Genomic DNA, 24,611 nt, shown 5'->3' with positions numbered 1-24,611 from the left:
TCGAGACGAATGCAAATTCCTTTCGGAATTAAGTTTTCTGCGAAGGTTATATCTTGTCCTTTAATTTGCAAAATTATTATAATATTTAGTGTTAGAACTGTAAATTATAAAAAAAAAATAGGGCAGTTCTTGATACTTTCCTTATTAATCAACCTCAACCTTGAACGAAATGTGATCACGGTAATTGTTGCCCAACTTTGTGTTCCAACAAGACCCCATTTCAGATTGTTGCTTTTGTTATCCAACATTGGCACGGGGTCATGCAGGTTGTTTACCTCCTAGGGAAAACGCGATTGGCAGACATGGACGGGCCCATAAGATGTTCTTTGATCGTGCTAGAGCGCAAAAGTATAGATTATTAAATGATAACTGAACAGTTCATATTTGATTTACAAACAGAGGATATTTTTGGACGGTTAATCGTTGTCCCTTGCAGTCAAAGCAGGAATTTTTCATCCTTTGTCAGACATTTGATATGTGAGCAACGGATGCCGTGAAGGACTTCGTTCTTGTAATACCGAAAAGTGATTGTAGATGACACTAAAGGTTCCAGATTGCGTTGCATGTTTCGTGATAGTTACACATTCTGTTCGCAGATGTCAGATAGTGTCCGTGTATCTTAACACATTCTTTGATATACACCATTCTGTTTGTAGGGGGGTGTTGAATTCGAATTTACTTTGATCAACAGGTGTTGTAGTAGGAAGGAGAACAGAATCAATATGGGGGCTTTTCCCATTGGATTTGAGGTTGACTAAGTAAATTTCTTTTGTGTGTGTTCACTCTCCGGTGTGAGCGAAGAAAACCTTACGGTTCATGTATGTCATCTGTTGAGTTTTTCGCGAGCTACTCAATATGCATGACCTCGTATGACAGTGCAATAATGGCGTGACCTTGGCTCGTGTCAGTACCGCTACAAACGACGTGAAGACCACTACAGGAATATCGGTTTGTTCCAACGACTACACTTTTCCATTCTTGTTGAAGCTGTGTGATTCTACTCCAGTATAAATTACGTAAACGTTGGACAGTTGTTTTTATACGTACCTGTAACATACATGTAGTCTTTTTGTGAACCTTTGGGTTACTAGTCCCTAGTCTGGCACCAATAAAATATAACATATATTTAGACGTGCTTCAAGGTAAAGCGATCGAATTCACCACAAGAACGTGAGTGAAAGAAAGTTTTAAAATTGTTCGGGAAACGACTAAGTACCTTTGGGACTTAAGAAAGAAAGTTCTTAGTCAATAGTGAATTTTATTGACAGTAATAAACAAGTTGAAGGAAATGCTTTCGTTTTTCGTGTATTAAGTATTTATAAGTTTCAAATACGCTCTACATAATACGAACAGTTTTCTTTTCTCTCGTATCTTTCTACCTGTGTTCTTAATTTTTAAGCAGTAGTCGCCCTCTGATATTGTTTGGACGCCATGCAAGTTCTGTATCGAGAACATTTCGTAACACGAAGCTGTTGAGAAGAACGTGAACCTGAGTAGGAAGACGTAACAGGAGGCTGGAGAAGATTGCATAACGATTAGCGTATAAGATGAATGTTTCACCAAATTATCAGTAAGATGAGAAAATCTGCGAGATATAAGGGCATGGGAGGGATGGAAAATTTTCCAAAAAAAAAAAATTTAGTCGGAAAATCCGAAGGATACCTAAACGCAGATTATAGGATGATATTAAAATAGATCTTAGAGATATATATGAGATTGTGACGATGTGAATTGAGTTGATCTGTTCCGAAATAGGGACCAGTGGATACGGTAATGAACTTCAGGTTTCCTGTAAGGCAATGTGGGAGTCTTTGACTAGCTGAGCGACTATTAGCTTCTCGTCAAGGACTCAGATATTATTAACACACCAGAAACTTAATTGAAATTGCTTTTGGAATGCTCCTCGTGTACGTTGTATGACTATTTTTCTGTGATGAAATGTTTTCGATATATCTAAATCAAAATAAGATATTCTCACTACAATTTCTAATGGTAAATCTCTCCAAATCGAATTTTCGTTGAAATCCGTTGATGGTTTCGGGTCGACAGACAGACGTTCCTCGTTGAAGGTCCATGATGTTGCGTCTCATCCATTACGTGACTCACGCACTTGCGTGAAACCTAGAACATTTCGGGACCAGTGCAGTTTTGTGATACAAAAATATCGAATGTTTTTTTAAAAAAAAAATCTTTGAAAGACGTTTCCTGTGCAAAATACATCGACTTCAAAACACTCCGAGCAAATTCATTGGCTGTTTATAGCCTCTTTTGAGGTCGTCTTATTCTCTTTCTTTATTATTTTCACCTTTTTCGTATCCTTCCTCTCTTCTCTCCTTCATTTTCCTTCATTTTGTCCTCGACAACTGCAAAGATCACGCCAAGACTCCATTAGCACAATCAAACAGTCGTTCCACTTCATAATTCGGCAGAGTTCCCAGACCCACAGCCCTGGAACACCAGATTACGGTTTAATATAAATAAATGTAAGATGTTAGAAGAGGACAGGAAGCGGAAACGCGAAAATCACGGTACCACAACAAAAGGCCAGTTACTTACAGCGCTGTCGGCCTTGACGTCACGTGACATGCCCCAGTGCTGCGGAGATATTACATTAGTACCGGCTGTGATCGAGAGATAGCAGCACGAGGACCTCTTCTAGTCAGTATAATGACCAATTAGCACAAGGATTTCTTTTCATCCGCGGAACGAAGACCAGTTGTACGTAAAGCTGACTATAGCTTGATAATAAATATGCCATGACTGATTCTGTGACGTATTGGCCAATAAACACGTAGCGTGGCTCACGAAGGCGAAATTTATATGAGGTAGAAGTCGGATGTGGATAGCGATGTGTCGTAAGGAGAGAGAGAGAGACATTCGCGGAGTAATACATTTCGACCATTTCCTTGTCAGCCCATGTAATGTATCCGATTTCGATGGCATTTGGTAAGGACGGTCTGTCTATACACTGAGAGATCCTGGCTTGAATTATAACTTTGTTATAATTCAAGCCAGGATATTTTACAGGTAATAGTGGAAATATCAGTATTTCTGTGTCGTGTTGCATCAGCTTTTAAGACGGCGATGGTGTAAAATCTCTCTGGCGTGAATTTAGAAAGAAATAGGATTTTTTTTTTCTCACGAGGTTCTTGGAAAGGCGTTTTTTGTAAAAGTACTGTAAAAAATTACTTTTCTCCCACAAAGTGTTTCCGATCCCTGAGCCAGGTCTTTCGGTTGGTTTATTGAAGAAATCCCACAACCTAGAATAAATATATATATATATATATATATATGTACATACATATGGCTTATATGAATTGGTAGGTCTTTGGATAGATGTGTGATGAATTGATGCATATGTGGTTGGAATAAACTGACCTGGAAGGGGATTCTTTGTCCGAACTGGCATAATATTCTGAAAATGTAGTTACATTTCTGAAGTCTGAAGACTTTTCAGTATCTTGGGGCTGCGAGAGACGTCAGACGCATGCGCGTTCCAATCCTTCACAGTGAAGGAACGGCGTGAACTTCACGCTTCACCTATTTGATGTGAAACACGTGCTACTGCTCTGAAGTAACAAACTAGAAGCAATTTTCCACGTTCTGTGGACGACGTAAGCTTGCAGGAAGTGAACGCGTGATGGATAGGTCGTGTTTGTCCGTCCGTAAATAACTGCATAGAAGAGTTCTTGTTGAGAAGCTGATAGTCACTCAGTTTATTGAGTGTTTTATGAGATGATAAATATATATTTGTTTAAATCTTGTCAGTCTAATCACAATAAAATTCCTATTAAATATTAAAATATTACTATAATTAACATTTAAAATATATTAAATGATGTTCTCTATCGAAATGTTCTATTTACATTAGAACATCAATTTTTACACGACATGTTTCAGTTCTAAATGAACCATCTTCAGGTGTATAAAATTATATAAAGTTAAATATAATTTCTTAAATGTAACTTTTAGTCAGATGTTTATCAGATTTCAAATTTCAAATGATGTTATCTTCCAGATTTTTATGTATTTTTTAATATCGTATTCGAAGTTGTTCGTATATATGTACGTCGTGTTTAACATGATTTTTGTGTGGGTGAATGTTTTGATGTTGTTTTTGTATCATCCTGTAAAATAAATAATATAAATACTAAATGAATATTAATAAATTAGAAATAGAAAATAAAATAATATATTTGATAATTTGTTTTAGGGTAAACGGTGATTAGTTACTGTCGTTGGCTAAAATAAAACCGGAATTAGTTTAATCCAGTTAAAACTTCCGTACCATATTTCATTATGATGTATTTTAATAAGCATTTAGATAAATCTAGGTTTCATAAGTGGCCTCTTCAGGCATTCCGACTATAAATATCTTTCTCATTTCACTAGTTCTACAACGGGAGGGTTTATTTTCCACCATCAAATCCTAAACTGGAGGAACACTTCATTTGGACGGTCCACTCGTGTTTATTCCGCATATTCGCATGTCTGGAGTCTGTTTCCGCTGTCCGAACCTGAAGACGTGTCATGCGTTCACTAGGGATCCACTCCCTTCATCTATGTTTTTGGTTCTTGCTGTAAATCGGCGATTTTCGTCATGTAGGTACAAGGCGGTCAGAACACTAGCCTTGTAATCCTGGGGTCCCGGGTTCAATTCCAGGTGGTGCTCAGATTTATAACTTGTGTTGGGCAAGGCCGTGGTCTAGGCAACACGGAGTTTTCCTCCGTGGCATCCCAACAATTACTCCATTCACACACAGAAGAAGGCAATGGCAAACCACTTCTGGATCATCTGCCAAGAACGTATATGAACAGGTCCCAGTCCGAGAAGACAAAAGGATGGAAGGATCCTGTTCATATGGACCTGTCGTCAGACAGAACACTAAATAATAAAATAATAATAATAAAGGTACAAGGACGCCTCGTGTTGGTTGCAAAATCTAAATCTTCTGCATATAGTAAGATTCTAAGTAAGTATCAGTAGTCAGCTAACTGGTTAGTTGTATAATTAGTTGATTCGTTGTTTGGTTAACTATTCCTCGCCCTCGCGTTCTTCCTGTCGAACAGCGGATAATATGAACCCTCAGTTTGAGGGTGAGTGCCCCTGACAGAGGGGCTGATACTTACTGTGCTAAGCAACACGTGGTAATCTGACTAGGGAACGGGGTGGTTAAGGTACAGGAGGGTTACGTAGCTCGAGGGGGATACAGAAGAGAATGGGTGATACTTATACGTCTAACCGAATTACCCCTAAAAACGATATGAATGAACACAAAGCAGTGAAACACGAGTAGAATCGGTGTGACACTGTGTAGAAGAGTTTTGACTTCGAAGGGAGAACATTTTAGTCGAAAATGATGCAGGCCTGGTAGGAGTAAATTTGGGAAAAGTGTAAATTGAAGAGGTCTGTGACCTCTAACCAACTTTTCGTGTCATATTTTTTTAGGGCATGGTAAAGTAAAGTTGTCGCAGATTATTGAGCAGTGGAGCTTTACGTGTTTTTTAACCTTGGAACTTGATGGAGGTGAGTGGTTAGCTTCAATCCCCAAATTTGATTACCGCATTGAAGAAAAAAAACCTACCGTTGGATCCTATCGTGAACAGGTTTGTTGGTTTAGTCGGAATCTGCCCAATTCCGAGGTCTTTGTCACATTTCGTGACTCTTTTTTTTTTACACTTGGAAAAAGGAGAATAAGAAGACAGTCGCCTTCGTATTTACCGCCCTGAAAACCTCAAATTCTTCTCAATAAATTGTCGTTTGCAGGGGCCGACACAGGATGTAAGCAGGGCCATGTTGCACAGTGAAGATGAACCCAGGAGCGTAATATCCGGTTACAGTTCGAAGTCCTGTTTGTCTCCTTCTCAGTGATTTTCAGTTTCCTGAGATTGCTACAGAAAGCAAGTGACCTTGATTACCCCTAAATTGAAAATTCGTAATGTCGAGCTTGTACTCGTAGCTGAAGACCATGTACAAACTTAGCTACAGACGTGTATTTTGTACACGAAATAGTCTTGCAAAACAGGGGTTCTCTCGACTGTCACGAATAACGTACATGTAGGATTCGAATGCAGGACTTCAGCATGCGTGCCTGTGTCTTGATGAGTAACGCGCATCCAAAAAATTACAGAGATGTGTGCCCTTCCTCAAGTTGGCCTGCTGGTCTGTGAACGACCATTGAAACGATGACGGGAGTGGACAGATGACGTCAGAAACCCGTTTCATTTTGTCTGGATACAACAGAACTCAAGACCACAAGAAACAGCTTTGATTCTGCTCGCCGATGTCGATAAACAGGAAACAAGCTTTTTTTGTTGTTGTTCGTTCCTTGTAGTAACCTTGCGTGTAAGACAGGCTCTGAGACATGGATGGAGTTAGAGGACACTTGCTTAGGGTTTAGTTAGGAGCAGAGTCGAGCAGTAGGAAAAGAGATGAGTAATGCATGATGAATTGACATGAATACTGAAGGAAGTATAAATGACTCAATGTAAGTACCGTACTGGCATTTGCCTGGAGGGCCTGAGAAAAATAACGAAAAATCTTCATCCATTTAGGCGGTCGCTGGATTATAATTTGAAACCGGGACCTCGGAAAACAAAACAGGAGTGCTAAGCGATCGGCCCACAGCTTTCGGTGGGTCCCTGAGAAGATGATATAAGGTTCATTACCGTATTCACAAAAGCCTTCGACTGTGCTAATAATGTGGGTGTTGTAAATTGCAGTCATTAACAGATTCCTGTTAAATGACGTGATCACTTATTTGAGACTTGAGTACAATTATCTCGTGTGCTGGTTCAGATGCTCCAAAGACGTGCCTGAGCACGTCACGAAACGCGACTCGAAGACACGCAAAAGAAGAGAAGTTTGTATCTTACTCAAGTTTGAAATTTACTTGCAGTAAATACAGCGTGTCCCAAAAAAGATATATTCACACAATCATTACATACGTCAGCATTATGTATACATATTTTTGTGACATCCTGTGCGAATTTATTATCATCAGTAAAGATACTGTATTGCACGCTTAAACTTGCATGAATGCGTATAATCTTAAATTATATTACTGATAAAGATATATTAACATTAGAGACTGCATTGTCATAAACGGTTTTGTTGAAAAAAGCTAATCTGTAGTTCAGATATATTTTTATGTAATAACTTTTATTGACGTAAGATTGATATAACAATAAATATGCCTTCTGTATTTTTCTTGACTTACACCACTCCAGCTCAGATCGACTCAAATCATAAAATATATTAACTAACTAACTAGATGTCTTAGGGAACCCGAAGGTTCATCACCGAATTAATCAAAGCCCTCCACCGGACCCTGTCCTGGGCCAACAAAATCCAGTCTCCTTCAACTCCTATCTCCCATAGATCCCGCCTGACATTATCCTCCCATCTACGTCTAGGTCTCCCCAGAGGTCTCTTCCCCTCAGGCTTCCCAACCAACACCCGGTGCACACCTCTTGTCCCATCCATGCGCGCTACATGCCCAGCCCATCTCATTCTTCTCGACTTAATCACCCTGACAATACTGGGGGAGCAGTACAGATTTTTAAGCTCTTCATTATGCAGTTTTCTCCACGCCCCATCGTCTTCTCTCCTAGGCCCAAATATCCTCCTCAACACCCGATTCTCAAACACCTGCAATGTGTGTTCCTCCTTCAGAGTGAGAGACCATGTTTCGTACCCATACAAAACAACAGGCAAGATTATTGTTTTGTATACTTCAATTTTCAGGTTCTTACAAATCAGATTTCTTGAAAGCAAGCCGTTATTTTAACTGTTCTTACTAAAGGTAAAAATAATATGTGATCCTGATTTCTTTTTAGCGTGACTTGGTTATTTGGATTTACAGAGCTCCTCAGACGTGTTACAGACATTTTGAAATGAATCCGAGTATTTGGGGGTCCCTCAAATTGTAGCAACGTTAATACGACACCCCTCAGTGTTTGGAAATGATGGCAAAGGGCTCCTACGATCGAAATACGATAGGCACAGCACAAAGAGCCCGCGTAACGATAATGGAAATTCTTTACTTTCTTTTTGCTATCCGTCTTTTGAGTTCTCTCTACTATATATCACCTTTTGCATCGTATGTCTGTCTTTTCATTTCCTGTTCTCTGCAATTCACTGCTCACTGAAAGAACGAGAGCTGAGTCGCTTCCATGGGTTGCTTCGGGCTATCCTACACCTCCAGGTAGCCGTGTGTGGTACACAACCCATGGCCCACAGGCCGCACGTGACCCGTGGGTTAATTTTACGAAAAATTATAATATTTGTGTGTTTTATCTTGGTCATCGCAGTCAAAGTTGGTATCTCTGTGTATGATTTGAGGTTTTCACGGCCGTGAGTATGAAGATTTCTGTCTTCTGGGTTGTTGCGCTGTGTAGTCTGGTCGATGTTAACCAACGTTTCGGAGGTCATACTGCCTCCGTCATCAGGGCGATGAGTATGAAGATTTCTGTCTTCTGGGTTGTTGCGCTGTGTAGTCTGGTCGATGTTAACCAACGTTTCGGAGGTCATACTGCCTCCATCATCAGGGCGATGAGTATGAAGATTTCTGTCTTCTGGGTTGTTGCGCTGTGTAGTCTGGTCGATGTTAACCAACGTTTCGGAGGTCATACTGCCTCCGTCATCAGGGCGATGAGTATGAAGATTTCTGTCTTCTGGGTTGTTGCGCTGTGTAGTCTGGTCGATGTTAACCAACGTTTCGGAGGTCATACTGCCTCCGTCATCAGGGCGATGAGTATGAAGATTTCTGTCTTCTGGGTTGTTGCGCTGTGTAGTCTGGTCGATGTTAACCAACGTTTCGGAGGTCATACTGCCTCCATCATCAGGGCGATGAGTATGAAGATTTCTGTCTTCTGGGTTGTTGCGCTGTGTAGTCTGGTCGATGTTAACCAACGTTTCGGAGGTCATACTGCCTCCGTCATCAGGGCGATGAGTATGAAGATTTCTGTCTTCTGGGTTGTTGCGCTGTGTAGTCTGGTCGATGTTAACCAACGTTTCGGAGGTCATACTGCCTCCATCATCAGGGCGATGAGTATGAAGATTTCTGTCTTCTGGGTTGTTGCGCTGTGTAGTCTGGTCGATGTTAACCAACGTTTCGGAGGTCATACTGCCTCCATCATCAGGGCGATGAGTATGAAGATTTCTGTCTTCTGGGTTGTTGCGCTGTGTAGTCTGGTCGATGTTAACCAACGTTTCAGAGGTCATACTGCCTCCGTCATCAGGGCGATGAGTATGAAGATTTCTGTCTTCTGGGTTGTTGCGCTGTGTAGTCTGGTCGATGATTCATCGCCCTGATGACGGAGGCAGTATGACCTCCGAAACGTTGGTAAACATCGACCAGACAACCCAGAAGACAGAAATCTTGGTATTTCTAGCAACGCCAACCAAGCTTTTCGTCAGCGTTATTTTAGGATTGAAATCGTAAATGTGAGTCTTAAGGTCTTAAGAGCATTCAGTACACATGTAACCTCCCGGATCTGGCAATTTCCTGTCGAGTTTTCTGTTGGTCGGTAGGAGGTCCTCGTCTCTCAGGAGTCAAGTGATGCAGCGTGATTGTATGGACCATGAAATCGCGTCTCTGCATTAAGTTATTCATTTAACGAAGGAACTGTAATAGCACTTTAAAGAAAGTTTAATAACCTAACGTCTCAAACATCAGAACAAAAAAGTGGCCATGCGTAAAACGGATATACCATAAAGTGGGCTTAAACTTACGTGGCGTTTGCAATAAAACAACAAAGAATTCTACAAGATACTTTTCACATTTTTATCATATTCGTTCTTCCCTTGAAATCCTGCCAATGGCCATTAAAATAGTGGAGTACAAATACGTTCCACCCACCTAACCTTGTCATCAGTATTTAGTTTTTGTGTTAGCAGCTCTGGTTTACAACCGGACGAGACGAACAAATGAATAATATTACGTAAGTGAAAGCCATTGTATCGGCCTTATCCTTATCTTGTAACGAACATCATGTGCTTTGCCTCGCGGTAAGTTTCCAGCCTTGCCAGATTCCATACTGAACATCGCGGTCTAGAGGTTCTCACTCCCGCCTTGTTCAAATATCGACCTGGGGACCGGTTATTCTGAAATTTTTCGTGGTTTCTCTCAGTTTCCTTTGGCAAATGGATCCTTGGTCCCGGTACCTATTTGATAGGAGCAAAGGCTAGAGGAAAAAATTCTCTGTCCCCGTCGGGGATCGAACCTCGGTTACATATTTTCTTTTTAATTTTCTGCTAGAAATAATATGAACATTGAAATGTATGATCTGAATCTGGAGAGATTCTTGCTTTCGTCTAATGTGGTTTTCCTAAAATATTTTATAAGATATTGTAGATGCGTCATATTGTGATTTATATAGTATTAAAATATATTAAAATTAGTCGAGTACTCGATAGGGAACGTAAAATGATATTTTAATCTTTTAATAATATTATATTGTGATTGACGGCTAATTTTAATATATTTTAATACTAAAATATTTTGTGTAAGTAAAAGAATGTTATGAAAACTCTTTCGATGCAATGTATTGGTCCATATAAATGAATCTTTGGTGTCTTGTTTAATTAAGCACAGTCTCTTCGCATTCTTAACCTCGACTGTAGGTCAGTATAGTGACTGACTGTGGTCAGATGGGGTAAAAGATTTTTATCTTAGCTTTCGCGTCGGAGGTCCACCCAGAATTATGTGCTGTGGGTATCGAACGACCATTTTTTCTGGGGGTAAAGAAACCGGAACACGAAGCTGACCACTGAGCTCCCATCTGATTCCGAGTTTAAAAAATTTGAATCAAAAACATTTAGGCCATAATTTACGTATCAAATATTAGATTTTAGGTTCTCACGGCGGAAAATATAAAGATGGCTGTCGTATGGGTTGTTATGCCGTGTAGTCGGGACGTTGCTTAAAGCGAGCACTTCTGAAACGTCGGAAAATTTATATCAGACTTACGCGGCAGAATTTTGAGATTAGTTACATTAAATTTTCAGGAATTCGATTTCTCTGTTAGGCTTATAGCGGAAATTATGAACTGAAATGCGTTATTAAATTGTATAATTATATATTTGTAATTCTAGCGGTTAGAACGCTGGCCTTGTAATCCTGGGGTCTCGGGTTCGAATTTATAACTTGTGTTGGGCAAGGCCGTGGTCTAGGCAACACGGAGTTTTCCTCCGTGGCATCCCAACAATTACTCCATTCACACACAGAAGAAGGCAATGGCAAACCACTTCTGGATCATCTGCCAAGAACGTATATGAACAGGTCCCAGTCCGAGAAGAGAAAAGGATGGAAGGATCCTGTTCATATGGACCTGTCGTCACACAGAACACTAAATAAAAATAATAATAAATTCCTAGGGCCCCCCCCTGAAGAAGTAAAGTTTATAATTTATTCCACTACTCTTCCCCCTCCATATAATTCGGTATATTGACGTCATATATAGCGGTTCAGTTATGCTACACGCTATTTGTAGTATAGATGCACACAGTAATTTATTGACATAGTAACTTCACAAAAGGCAATGGCGATGTTATTACACCAACTATAATACCTGTAAGTCAGTCACGCAAAATCCATTCCATATGAAACATGTGTGTGTATAGGGAAGCTTTTGAAATACAGATACTATCAACATTTTAAAACTGTATTCCAAGAACTGGCTTCGTTAATATTCCGTGCCGCATTGATTACTTAGGAGATATCCATTCTTGGAAACGCAGACAAGTTGTGATACGCTGTTCAGTTGCCAAGTAAAGCTCTTTGCTTCGAAACGTCCATTGTTCGTAAACGGTACTACCACAGTACAAACGAACGTGATGGTACAGTGGTTGGTACTCCTGTTTAATGTTCGGAATATTTCGGATTCGAAGCCAGGTCCGAAGCCGGCTATCCTGATTGAAAGATTTGTATACTCCAGTCTCACTGAACGTATACAAATGCTAGGAAAATGCATTGAAAATTTTTGAAGCTCATTGCTCGACGCTCATAAAACAAAAAACACTTCAAAATTATGAAAAATATACAAATTTGTTTGTGTGACGGAGAAATAATTGTTGTTTATTCTGGAATAAAAAAACACTTTGTGGGGAAAAATTAAGAGAAAGAAGGTGGTATATATAGTTATCACCGTGCTTTAAAGTGCTGAGATAGGCCACGGCTGCTTTGTTTCTTTCCTGTTCAACATTCTACCAGTGGACACTGAAAAACGTGTGTAGTTGAAACTTCGTCACATAAAAACCAAGGATCATCCTATCAAACGACATCACAAAATAATACAGAGCTTCTAAGAAGCTGTCATTCCACCTAATGGAACCCATTTCGATTCTCGCTCGTAGTTATCTATGTACAGAATCGATATGTTTCGATCTCGTTTGTAGACTGAAAGGTCTCTCATTCGATTCTTAGCTTGGGCACGGAGGCTTCTCCTTATACCTTGTCCATACCCCGGCTATATGGCCCATCCAGGCCCCAATCTGTACCTAGGGACTCTTTCCCAAGGATTAAAGTGGCCTTAGTGTGAAAATGATCATTCAGCTTTAATCTACAGCCGAGGTATGAGATGCATAGAACATTATCTGGTGCTTGGACACAAGTACAACCTTATTTTTGCTCTTGACTGTACCGTGTAAAAGTTGAATACGCACTTAAAATCTTTATACTGAAATCATCGGCCGAGTTTCTTTGTTTGTGAAATGGCGTCTTTGCTAACAGAACAACAGATGAATTATTACGACGTCCAATGTCATTTTAGATATTTTTGTTCTCACGTTATGAATTGTTGAATGCAGAGAAAAGGATTTTCGTATACCGTTTATGAAACGAGCCTCAAAGTGTGACAGTTTGCCTTTGTTACTTTTCGTTTAAAAAGTAAACGTTCTTTTCTGTCTCATCTTCAGGACGTACAGAAATGTTTCATGACAATGATGAATCGCTTGTTACGGCTAAAGCTAACCTTTCAACAATACATTGTAATACTCCAGGTTTTCACGTATAATATGCACAGTCTGTTCTGAAATTTGGCCTCTGACAGTTTTATGTACGGTATTTATAAGATTTTAAAGTTGCGTCATATTGTGATATAATAAGTATATATTAAATCTTGTCCGTCTAATCACAATAATTCTTATTAAATATTAAAATATTACAATAATTAACATTTTAACATTTAAAACACTTAAAATATTTTTAAAATATTAAATGATGTTCTTTATCGAAATATTCGATTTAGATTAGACCATCATTTTTTCATGTTTCACGACATGTTTCAGTTCCTAAAAGAACCATCCTCAGGTGTATATAATTATATAAAGCTTCAAATCAATAATAACTTAAATACAATTTTCATACATGTTAAAATGTTAATTATTGTAATATTTTAATATTAATAAGAATTATTGTGATTAGACGGACAAGATTTAATATGTACGGTATTTTATTAAATAAAAATACAATATACTTTATTTATTATTTTTTTTATTATATTTGTTTCGGAGAAACATGCTGTCTCCATCTTCAGGGCTGAAGATGGATACAGTATGCTTCTACGATTCTTCACAGAGCCAGAACCCAGAAAAATAACACCATCATCGTCATCTCATTTGAATGATCTCATGTTGTGACCAATGGTTGAGATCTTTTCATTGCACGTAGCACAAGAGTGTAATCACGACACGTGTCTGTACCCTGCTGTCATCACGTGACGGCGGTTTCCAGTTCATTACGTCAGCTGTTCGTCTCGATCAGCGGTCATCAAGGTTTGGGTCTCGAATCTCTTGCGGTGATTATTGATTCTTTAGTTTCGGCAGGTTGGCAACACAGTCTTATGTAAGGTAGTTTCGAATTTGGGTCGATTAATAGTCGTGTCTTCGTTTTCTGTCTCACCACGTTGGAATGAGCGACCGATTCATATATTTTTTTCATTATATGTAGATGACCTCCAGTATCATTTCTTACCCTGTCTAAAAGATTGAATAATTTAACACTTAAAAATGTCATATCATCAAATTTTATCATCATTTCTTAGCTCTTTGTTACGTTTCACGTTCATAAAACAGTACAAAATGTCTGTTCGTCATAAAATCTAATTTTTTTCCCCCCTTGTTTTACATTTAAAAGTAAGGATAGGGATACAGCGATGTAAAAATCAGTTACCACTGAGTTAACCGTCAGAATAAACGTTTAAATATTTTTTACGTGTAGTTGTGTGTCTGGCATCTTTTATGTTTATGAGCTTGCCATAAGACATAATGGATCTTTTCGTCTTTGGTGGCACAGCTGAGAGAGGCCGGTCGTAAAGATACTATCTTATTCTTGAAGAGGGTTTTTATCTGAAAAAGGCAAATATTTTATTTCTGTTTCCTAGACGAGTAACTGACGCCAAAGAACAATTACTGAACGTCTGTGTTTCTGAATGTGAATCACTGGGAACACGGCTTTATGCGTTTTTCCTAAGCTGACGTCAGAATGAAACATTACTTTTACTTAGGGATAATGGCTAGATTCCTGAGAATTAAAAATTCATTGCTTAGTAAGAGGATGTTTGCAAAGTATATCGAGGGTAACCCTTGTGTTAGATGGACCCTTGGGCCTACCATGAAAAAAAATCCAATACTACACAGCGCAACAACCCAGAAGACAGAAATCTTCAGACTCATCGCCCTGATGATGGAGGCAGTATGACCTCCGAAACGTTGGTTAACATCGACCAGACTACACAGCGCAACAACCCAGAAGACAGAAATCTTCATACTCTGATGACGGAGGCAGTATGACCTCCGGAACGTTGGTAAACATCGACCAGACTACACAGCGCAACAACCCAGAAGACAGAAATCTTCATACTCATCGCCCTGATGATGGAGGCAGTATGACCTCTGAAACGTTGGCTAACATCGACCAGACTACACAGCGCAACAACCCAGAAGACAGAAATCTTCATACTCTGATGACGGAGGCAGTATGACCTCTGAAACGTTGGTTAACATCGACCAGACTACACAGCGCAACAACCCAGAAGACAGAAATCTTCATACTCTGATGACGGAGGCAGTATGACCTCCGAAACGTTGGTAAACATCGACCAGACTACACAGCGCAACAACCCAGAAGACAGAAATCTTCATACTCTGATGACGGAGGCAGTATGACCTCTGAAACGTTGGCTAACATCGACCAGACTACACAGCGCAACAACCCAGAAGACAGAAATCTTCATACTCTGATGACGGAGGCAGTATGACCTCCGAAACGTTGGTAAACATCGACCAGACTACACAGCGCAACAACCCAGAAGACAGAAATCTTCATACTCTGATGACGGAGGCAGTATGACCTCTGAAACGTTGGCTAACATCGACCAGACTACACAGCGCAACAACCCAGAAGACAGAAATCTTCATACTCTGATGACGGAGGCAGTATGACCTCCGAAACGTTGGTAAACATCGACCAGACTACACAGCGCAACAACCCAGAAGACAGAAATCTTCATACTCTGATGACGGAGGCAGTATGACCTCTGAAACGTTGGTTAACATCGACCAGACTACACAGCACAACAACCCAGAAGACAGAAATCTTCATACTCTGATGATGGAGGCAGTATGACCTCTGAAACGTTGGTTAACATCGACCAGACTACACAGCGCAACAACCCAGAAGACAGAAATCTTCATACTCTGATGACGGAGGCAGTATGACCTCTGAAACGTTGGTTAACATCGACCAGACTACACAGCACAACAACCCAGAAGACAGAAATCTTCATACTCATCGCCCTGATGATGGAGGCAGTATGACCTCCGAAACGTTGGCTAACATCGACCAGACTACACAGCGCAACAACCCAGAAGACAGAAATCTTCAGACTCATAGCCCTGATGATGGAGGCAGTATGACCTCCGAAACGTTGGTTAACATCAACCAGACTACACAGCGCAACAACCCAGAAGACAGAAATCTTCAACGAATGATGTGTTCGAACACATTATCAAAACGTTGCCTCAGTTCGAACTCGTCTTGACTATCTCAACGGCACAGAATCCTTGAGAAGATGAAACATTCTCAACTGGACCACACATTCCTGAAGGTTACAACTCACGAATCCTTAAAGCTGTGGAGGATCTGGCGGACATTTTCATTATGGATAGTAGCTACACTGTGGGACGACCCTCTGGATACCAACTGTAAACATACGTAAAAGAATTTTGTTGTTGATTTCGTTTAAATTAAATGTTTTTTTAACTGATAGTACACGATGCACACTGCCCAGATTTATTTCTGCAAGAAATACTGTATTTTTCCTCTCCTCGTCCTGTGTTCGCGCTGGTATGGGCGTGCGTACTTGATTTATCCATCTCGGCGTCTGCACTGAACTTTGTCATCCGTCAGGCCATATTATGTTTCAATACAGGAAACAACGAAAATCTATCACGGCTCTGATGCAGGCATATTTCTCCATTTTCATCTTCAATTTCATATTTTCCAAGGATAAATCTTATTTTCATGAAATACCACTATATATTTTATGACATCGAAATAAGGAGACAAAGGATGGACGTCATATGTAGAACGCGTTTGATTATTTTTTGAATCGAAAAAAAAATTGAAGGTTAGAGACCGTTTTGTAAAACTGTAAAATCGGGTTTGAGGATGTGGATTGGATTTATCTGGCTCAAGAATTCTTGGTACAGCTTCGTGCGGTTTCAGTACCATTGTATTTTCCAAAGGTCAGTGTATCCTTTGTAAGTTATTGTTCCGAGGAGACGAACAGACACCACTTTCACCTTTTAAAGGTATCAGTGTTTGTTTGGAAACCAGGAAGACTACTGACAAGACCGCCATCTTCGTACTCATCGCTGTGAGAACCTCAAATCTGACGTAGCTACTGTTAGAAGTCCGGATATTTATAGATTGCTATCTTCTGAGTTGTTGCGCCGTGTAGTTGATGATGGAGACAGCATGGACCTCTGAAACGTCAGTGGACATCTGCCACGATCACTGTCGTTGCAGAAGAGGTTCGGCAAATCGTCAATAGATGACAGAAGGTGGTCCTTTTTATGTCGGACATCAAGCGAGTGAGAGAGACAACGTGGGACAGAGATTGGAATTCCATTGGTCACATTCAGGTGCCGGAAATCGGAAGGAGAAAACGTGGCGTTGTACTTTCCGATGACGTAGCAGAGAAATGCAGTCGTGTTTCATAGATATATTCCAGGTTTTTCTTTATTTTTCTTCATAGAAACAGGTTTCGTATTATTTCAATTTGTAAACCTTCCTTCCATACCTTTCAATTGAGTCACTTCGCGCAATCATTCAGTCGGTTTATTTCGGGCAGTGTCGTGTACCTGATTGCGTAATGAATGAACATTGGAGTCGTCGTAACCGTCAGTCTGTCTGTCGTGCTCACACACAAACTCCGGCTAGATTTCCTGGCATTTATTGAGTATTGAAGGTCGGTGGGTTCCGAAGGTGCGCTGAAGAGATATGAAACTCATGCCATTAACATTACTGATGGTTAAAATCGTGCTGGGCGCATTTTGGTAGCTGGCGCCATGTTCATCGGTGGATACTTAACCCTTTGAAGCCGAAGCTCGTCTTCATAATATTTACGAATCCAGTCCGTACCGCGAAGAAAACACTACACCTCACCATTACGAAAATCAGCTGGTTAACCCTTTGAAGCCGAAGCTCGTCTTCATAATATTTACGAATCCAGACCGTACCGCGAAGAAAACACTTCACTTAACCATTAGAAGTCGAATCAGTCGTTACCACATAGGATTTAACAAAAGAACATCCCGGTCAAAGCTTTAAAGAGGGTATTTCATCGCCTGGTTTCAGTGCCACTTTGTATACCAGCAGTGAGTCTTAAAGCGAGCCTTTCCGCTGGAGGGCATTGGCACGGTCGTCTCAGCTGTGTGCAGTTTGAGCCAAAGGATAGTGCGACTGAATGACTCACTTCGGTTGTCTGTCTGTTAGGCCCAGCGGCAACTTTAAAATTCAGCAACTTTGTATCCTTTTTAGGATTTCGTGTGACTCCCAGGACAGACTGATTATTTAGAGAACCAGTCGATCTTCGCAACGGAGACTTGCTATTTCTTTTTGAGTACTTGTTCAATTTTATCAGTCTAATCACAATAAAATATTATTAAATATTAAAATATTAAAATATTTAAAATATATTAAAATGATGCTCTAGAGAGCATCATTTTAATATATTTAAAATATTGTAATATTTTAATATTTAATAATATTTTATTGTGATTAGACTGATAAAATTGAACAAGTATATATTCAACACAATATGACGCAACATTATCATCTTATTTTTTTGAGGTTACGGACAGAATTTTTTAAAAATGTTGTTTAGATAAACTTCGCTTTCAAATGGCACGCGCGTTTATTTCTCGAAAGAAAGAAAGAAATTAACCGAGAAATTAAAAAATACATTACAATTCAGTTAAGAATCGTTTCTCTTCCTGTCTTCTGTATAAAAACGTAAACATCAAAATCTACAGATCAAAAGTTTTAACTGTTTTTTTTTCGATATGTGAATTACATTTGATCTTTCATCTTAAGGAAAGAACACATGTCGAAGGAGTTTTAGAACAAGTGGAGTGACATTTTTCTAGGAGTCTCTGAGGTTTTGCATGTACCGGCGTCGATCTTCGCAGAGGAGTCCCTCCACGTCGTCTCGCGGCTGGCTGGGTGATTCCCCCGTGTAACCATTGGGGGGGGATACACTGTCTACTCAATTCCCTAAACAGAAAACATGTAACTTCCAATGCAAAGTGCCTGTTAGTTTTTGTTAAATTTTAACCAAAACTGGAATGTGTCAACCAGTTTTATAGCGAAACGTCTCTTCAGATTTTATTAAAAAATTCGTTTAATGGTTCCAGAGTTCTCACATTCAGAGAGACGAACAGACAGACATGAAGAAATTAATAGCATTATTTTTTAACTCTCAGTTGCAAACGCCTCTAAAAACCAAGAGACTTCACATTTCATTCGGCGGAATACATGATCTGTATTTGTATCTTATATGCGTCATGTTTGTGTTTGATTAAATATATTAATTTTGTACAATCTATACACAAACGTTTGAAGTTTATTGGTGTTGTAAAAATTATATAATATTAAAACATTTTGTTGTGTAAAATATTATATTAGCGCTCTTAATCGTAAATACGATTTTACATTATATTTTTAGCGCTTTTATTAAAATATATAATATATAAATATATAATATATTATAATGTAAAATCGTATTTACGATTAAGAGCGCTAATATAATATTTTACACAATAAAATGTTTTAATATATAATTTTTACAACACCAATAAACTTCAAACGTTTGTGTATAGACTGTACAAAATAAATATATTTATACATGATCTGTAGTTCAAAAGACGTCGTTAAATAACTTAAGAACAACAACAGTGTATGAGATGGAGATGGGTCCTTCTTGCGCCAAAACCTTTCAATTGTTATTACAGTACACGGTCGTGATGGAAATGGGTAGCTTATGCATGTATCCTTACGCGTTTAGCAGAGGGTCATGACACAGTATACGGAGACAGGTTGAGATGCTTAACTTGCGCGTCACGTCCATTATCGTCTCCCACCGTCTTTATACCGAGTTAAAACTTCCAAAGCAGTTAGCTGTGTAATATACAAAATACTTCGCGTTACGTCGCAATAACGCCAGAAGTTTTGGGGTTGGGGTGGGGGGGGGGGGGGCAAATCTCACGCAGTGATGGCGTCTTTAATCTTCATCTCACACACTGGAATAATAAAAGTCTGTCTTCTGGAAAAGAGTATTACATTTTCGAACACTTTTCAGAGCAGAGGTTCTGGGAATCCTTCTATTTCAGTAGGAAATATAATTTGATGTCTGTTCATTCTGATCATACATTTTGTTGGTTTTTCATACTATAAAATTTCTTCATATTTTTGGCAGAATTTCTCGAAGGGGGATCAGCCCCCTGCGTACACAGGACAGCAGATGCTGTCACCCGTAAATGTCTACAGTGGAATTCAAACTAACGAGCGAAGTATTTAGGCTTTGATCCTTATGTCTTTTCTAAATGGTACAAATACACAAAACTATAGTTCTGTCTGTTGTTTTGTATTGATATCAAATTTGGTCTCCTACGTTAATGGAATATCACAGAAAGATGATAGGAGGATTTGAGGTTTTTAAGGCTGTGAGTCTGAAGATGGCAGCAAGGACTTCTGAAACGTCGGTAAACTTCTACACGGCGAAACAATCCAGAAGACAGCCATCTTCAGAGCAATTTTTGTTCACACGAATTTAGCTCAGAATGGCGAAGGCAATATCAACGCTAGTTTGACATACAACGAGAATTCTTTTATATTTTTCAAGCAAAGGGAACAATAATTTACTGAGGTGCATATCAGTCGAAAAGTTGCGTGAGGTGAGGAGATTTGGTTTCTAATCACAAATTTACATGGCGGTGTAGCACGAACCAAGCTACACTGACGCCTTGTGATATCGATAAAGTCAGTGGACCTGTGTAATTACATCGTCGTCTATGCGGTGTTTGGTATTATTCGACCTATATGAACTAATAACTGAAAACTCCCGTTGTGCTAGTATTTGAGAAGCTGGAAGTAGCTCAGCTGGTCAGGAAATGCCCTGCTTTTATGGAAATCAACTATCGATTCGCTTGTTCACAAATGCCTGGCCTTTTGTTTCGTGAAACAATTTAATCTCGCCGCAAGATTCATTGAAATATTAGAGAATAATTTTTTTAAATATTGATCCTAAACTACTGTTTCCGACTGGCTGGACGACTTGGGTTCTATTTCCGACGCTTAAAGTTGCTTTGCTATTCGCAAATACGTTGTAATCCTGGGGGTCTCGGGTTCGATTCCCGGCGGTGCCCGAATTTATAACTTGTGTTGGGCAAGGCCGTGGTCTAGGCAACACGGAGGTTTCCTCCGTGGCATCCCAACAATTACTCCATTCACACACAGAAGAAGGCAATGGCAAACCACTTCTGGATCATCTGCCAAGAACGTATATGAACAGGTCCCAGTCCGAGAAGAGAAAAGGATGGAAGGATCTTGTTCATATGGACCTGTCGTCAGACAGAACACTAAATAAAATAAATAATAAATTAAGAAGTCTTATCTTTTTTATGGATCTAATTGAAAGAACGTTCAAAGGATCGGCTTCTTAATGTATGCGGGACACGAGGCATACAATTTTTCTAAGAACAAAAACAGAATTTGCATGACAACGAGTTTAATCGTTTTATTCGTATTCTGCCCAGATGTTGGCAGTAAGCATCTCTGAAACGTCGGTCAGTTTCTACCAGACTGCATGGCGCAACATTCTAGAAGACAACCGTGTTTTAAGTTTTTAGTGAGGTTCGTTAAGGATTCTTCGAGTACATGCAATTTCTGATAGAAATCCACAAACTTATCCAAAAAAGGATTCATAGATCAGAAATAAAAAAATTTGAAACTAAATTTCAAATACATTTAAAATTTGGCTGGGGGGGCTAAAATTTTATAGAAGAAATTCTCATAAAAATTACAGCCAACTGTGTATCGTCTAAGAGTTTCCCTCTGGAGGGACAATATCGATTATATTTTTCTGGGATGTGACTACGTGTTATCTTGTAGTCGCCTCCGATGGCAATGCGTTTGTCTACTAAGAAGAATATATCGTGTCACAACCCAGACTATATTCTTCACGGTTTTGTCCTCAGTTGAGTCTGCACGTCCAGAATAACACGATACAAACAATATCATTATTACTATTTTAATATATATTTATACGATTATTTATTTATTTCATATGTCAATTCATACTCATTCCAAGAAAAAAAAATTAAACATTAATTCCACAGATAAATATAACGTCTGACTACAATAAGCAACTTACCATGAAAATGGAAAGCTACAAACAGAACTACGGATCATTATAATATATTGCATCAAATATCTAATAGTTTTTAAAATATTTTAAATTGATAAAAACCTGAAGACGACGGTATTACCCGTCGAAACATGTCGTTTTAATAAAAAGCGCTAAAAAATATAATGTAAAATCGTATTTACGATTAAGAGCGCTAATATAATATTTTACACAATAAAATGTTTTAATATTATATAATTTTTACAACATCAATAAACTTCAAACGTTTGTGTATAGACTGTACAAAATAAATATATATAAATATAATATCATTATTATTATTCTTGACAAATTCTACAATTTTAGCTGCTAATCTCATTCTCTTCGCGTGTAAGTGATGAGTGTCATTGAATTTTTCATAGAAAATGTTTAGTCACCCTCCAACCCCTGTTCATTGTCACTTTTGTCACATTGGTCTTCCTTGTTGTTACTAAATCTAAGTTAGGTCCTGCATTTGATACTGACTTCAGTGAACGTGAGTTCTAAGTTTCAAATATAAAATTTCTTTTTTGAAACGAAGCCTTCATCTAAATCCTTTCTGGAGACTGAAGGATTTACATGCCAGCACCACACGTTAATATAAATGACTGCAAGAGATCAGTAGCTGTCTCAGTAATTAAACGGACCGAAGTTCGACTCGACCAAGTATTCTAGTAATATTCTTTGTCTGGAGAGCTCTCTAAGGCGATATTAGCATTTAATGAAAACGGATGTGGTTCAACCTGTTGGAAAGTATGCATAGATATCCGCCCTGTATACCTGCACAAAAGTTTGGTGTTATTTTCTGTTCTCAGAAAGATATTTAAACGAAAGAGACGAAATGAATTAAACGGAGATTACAGCAGACTCATTACTGTAAGAAGAATTATTTCAAAGGAAATTCGCCGGATCTTTGACTCTTCCCATGCTAAGGGCACGTAAGAAAAATTCTACGTAATTCATGAGTTTATAATCTTATGACAATTCAAGTTCCCATTATTCAAAATACACAACTAATTATAACTTAGAATATCCAAACGTGATAGTCGAGGTTGAATTTTACTGATACTGTTAAGCGACGTTTAAAAATCAGAAAATATGAATATGTCTATACAGATCTAAAATTTCTTGACGATGGTGAAGAGCCAATTGAATAAAAATTTACTTGGATATTATCCATCGTCTAGTAAATATAAAACGTAAAACGACGTTTCGGAGATAGGGATTAGCTCTATCTAGTGGGCCCAACTGTGTAGGAACCTGAAGACGGAGATAGAGTCCCATCTCCGAAACGTCCTTTAGACATTGAATAAAAATTTTCTTGGATAAGAAAAATTTTATTCAATGTCTATACAGGTTGTCGTTTTTATAATTGCAGAATCTCGGTGTGAGGTTGACATTAAAATTAATTTTTAATAGGGTGCTAAGATGTGAACTGATTTATAATTTGACATCAGGGACAGTTGGTGGACAATGTGATGACGATAATGAACCTTGAGTATCCAGAAAAGGCGATGAATTTCATTAACTATTTGGTTAACTGTTGGCTTCTCAAGAAGGGCTGTACTCCATGGAGTATGGAATGCTTCACGGCCTTGAAACATGCAATTTGGTGACGGATGCTGTAGTTATCTCTGAAAGGATTAATGAAGGGTGTGGGACATGAGGGCTGGGGATGGAGTGTGTGATGAGTTAAAAATAAATCCTGCTTCATTGTCTTCACGTGAGAGGGCAACAAAGAGGGAATTTCCCGGAAAAATGTTGCCTGATGACTGAACAAAGAGACACTATTGTTTTATTGTGTTATACGAACTACATAGAAAATATTACGCAGAAATTTACTTAAAAATGTCAGTTAAAAGTCGAGATTGCTCTTTGAATAAAGTGACTAGTTACATACTGGTCCTGGGTTCAATTCCCAACAGGGGCAGTGAGTTATCTCTTCTCTACCACGCGTACACTTCTTAGAACCCGTCCAGCCTCATTTTCATGGGGTCCCTTGGGTTTTTTTCAGTGGGATTAAACCGGCTAGAACATGAAACTAGCCAGTCGCCTTCAAATAATGTCAATGTCTAGAATGCACGGAGTTATGCTTAACTCCCTCAAATATAAACCTTCATGTCGTGGTGTTTCAATGCGGGACTAACTTCATTGTCACGGAATTACGAACGAAATGCCGATTTTTGGTATTGTAACGCGTGACACATAAGTTTGCAGGCGAAGTCACGCAACCTTGCGGCCTGTCTCTGCCTGCTGGTTGGTTGAACCGTATGTCACTTGTGCATATACGAGTCCCAGGATACACATCGATACTCAGCTGAGGGACGCCGTTTCCCGGGTGTCTGTATGTTCCTGTTGTATTTATTTAACCCTTTGAAGCCGAAGATCGTGTGAATATTATTTATGAATTCAGTCCGTACCGCGAAGAAAACACTTCACCTCACCATTACGAAAATCAGCTGGTTAACCCTTTGAAGCCGAAGATCGTCTGAATATTATTTATGAATTCAGTCCGTACCGCGAAGAAAACACTACTCCTCACCATTACGAAAATCAGCTGGTTAACCCTTTGAAGCCGAAGATCGTCTTCATAATATTTACGAATCCAGACCGTACCGCGAAGAAAACACTACACCTCACCATTACGAAAATCAGCTGGT

At 39.0% G+C, this 24,611-nt stretch overlaps 1 long non-coding RNA gene across 1 annotated transcript; it reads right to left on the bottom strand.

The window, feature by feature from the left end:
* Window positions 1–1,289: 1,289 nt before the first annotated feature.
* LOC110840319 (uncharacterized) lies at window positions 1,290–2,755 on the bottom strand. Its single transcript, XR_002546826.2, has 3 exons — window positions 2,557–2,755; window positions 2,306–2,448; window positions 1,290–2,121 (listed from the first exon to the last, which is right to left on the bottom strand). It is a non-coding gene; the product is annotated as an uncharacterized LOC110840319 (long non-coding RNA).
* Between the last annotated feature and the right edge of the window lie 21,856 nt (window positions 2,756–24,611).

This window comes from Zootermopsis nevadensis, unplaced genomic scaffold, assembly GCF_977971745.1.
Source record: "Zootermopsis nevadensis isolate Lab colony 2312 unplaced genomic scaffold, Znev_1.0 Znev_ptg000003l, whole genome shotgun sequence".
NCBI classification, from domain to species: domain Eukaryota; kingdom Metazoa; phylum Arthropoda; class Insecta; order Blattodea; family Termopsidae; genus Zootermopsis; species Zootermopsis nevadensis.
The sequence above is the reverse complement of the archived record's forward strand: the minus strand, read 5'-3'. Positions and strand labels throughout refer to the sequence as shown.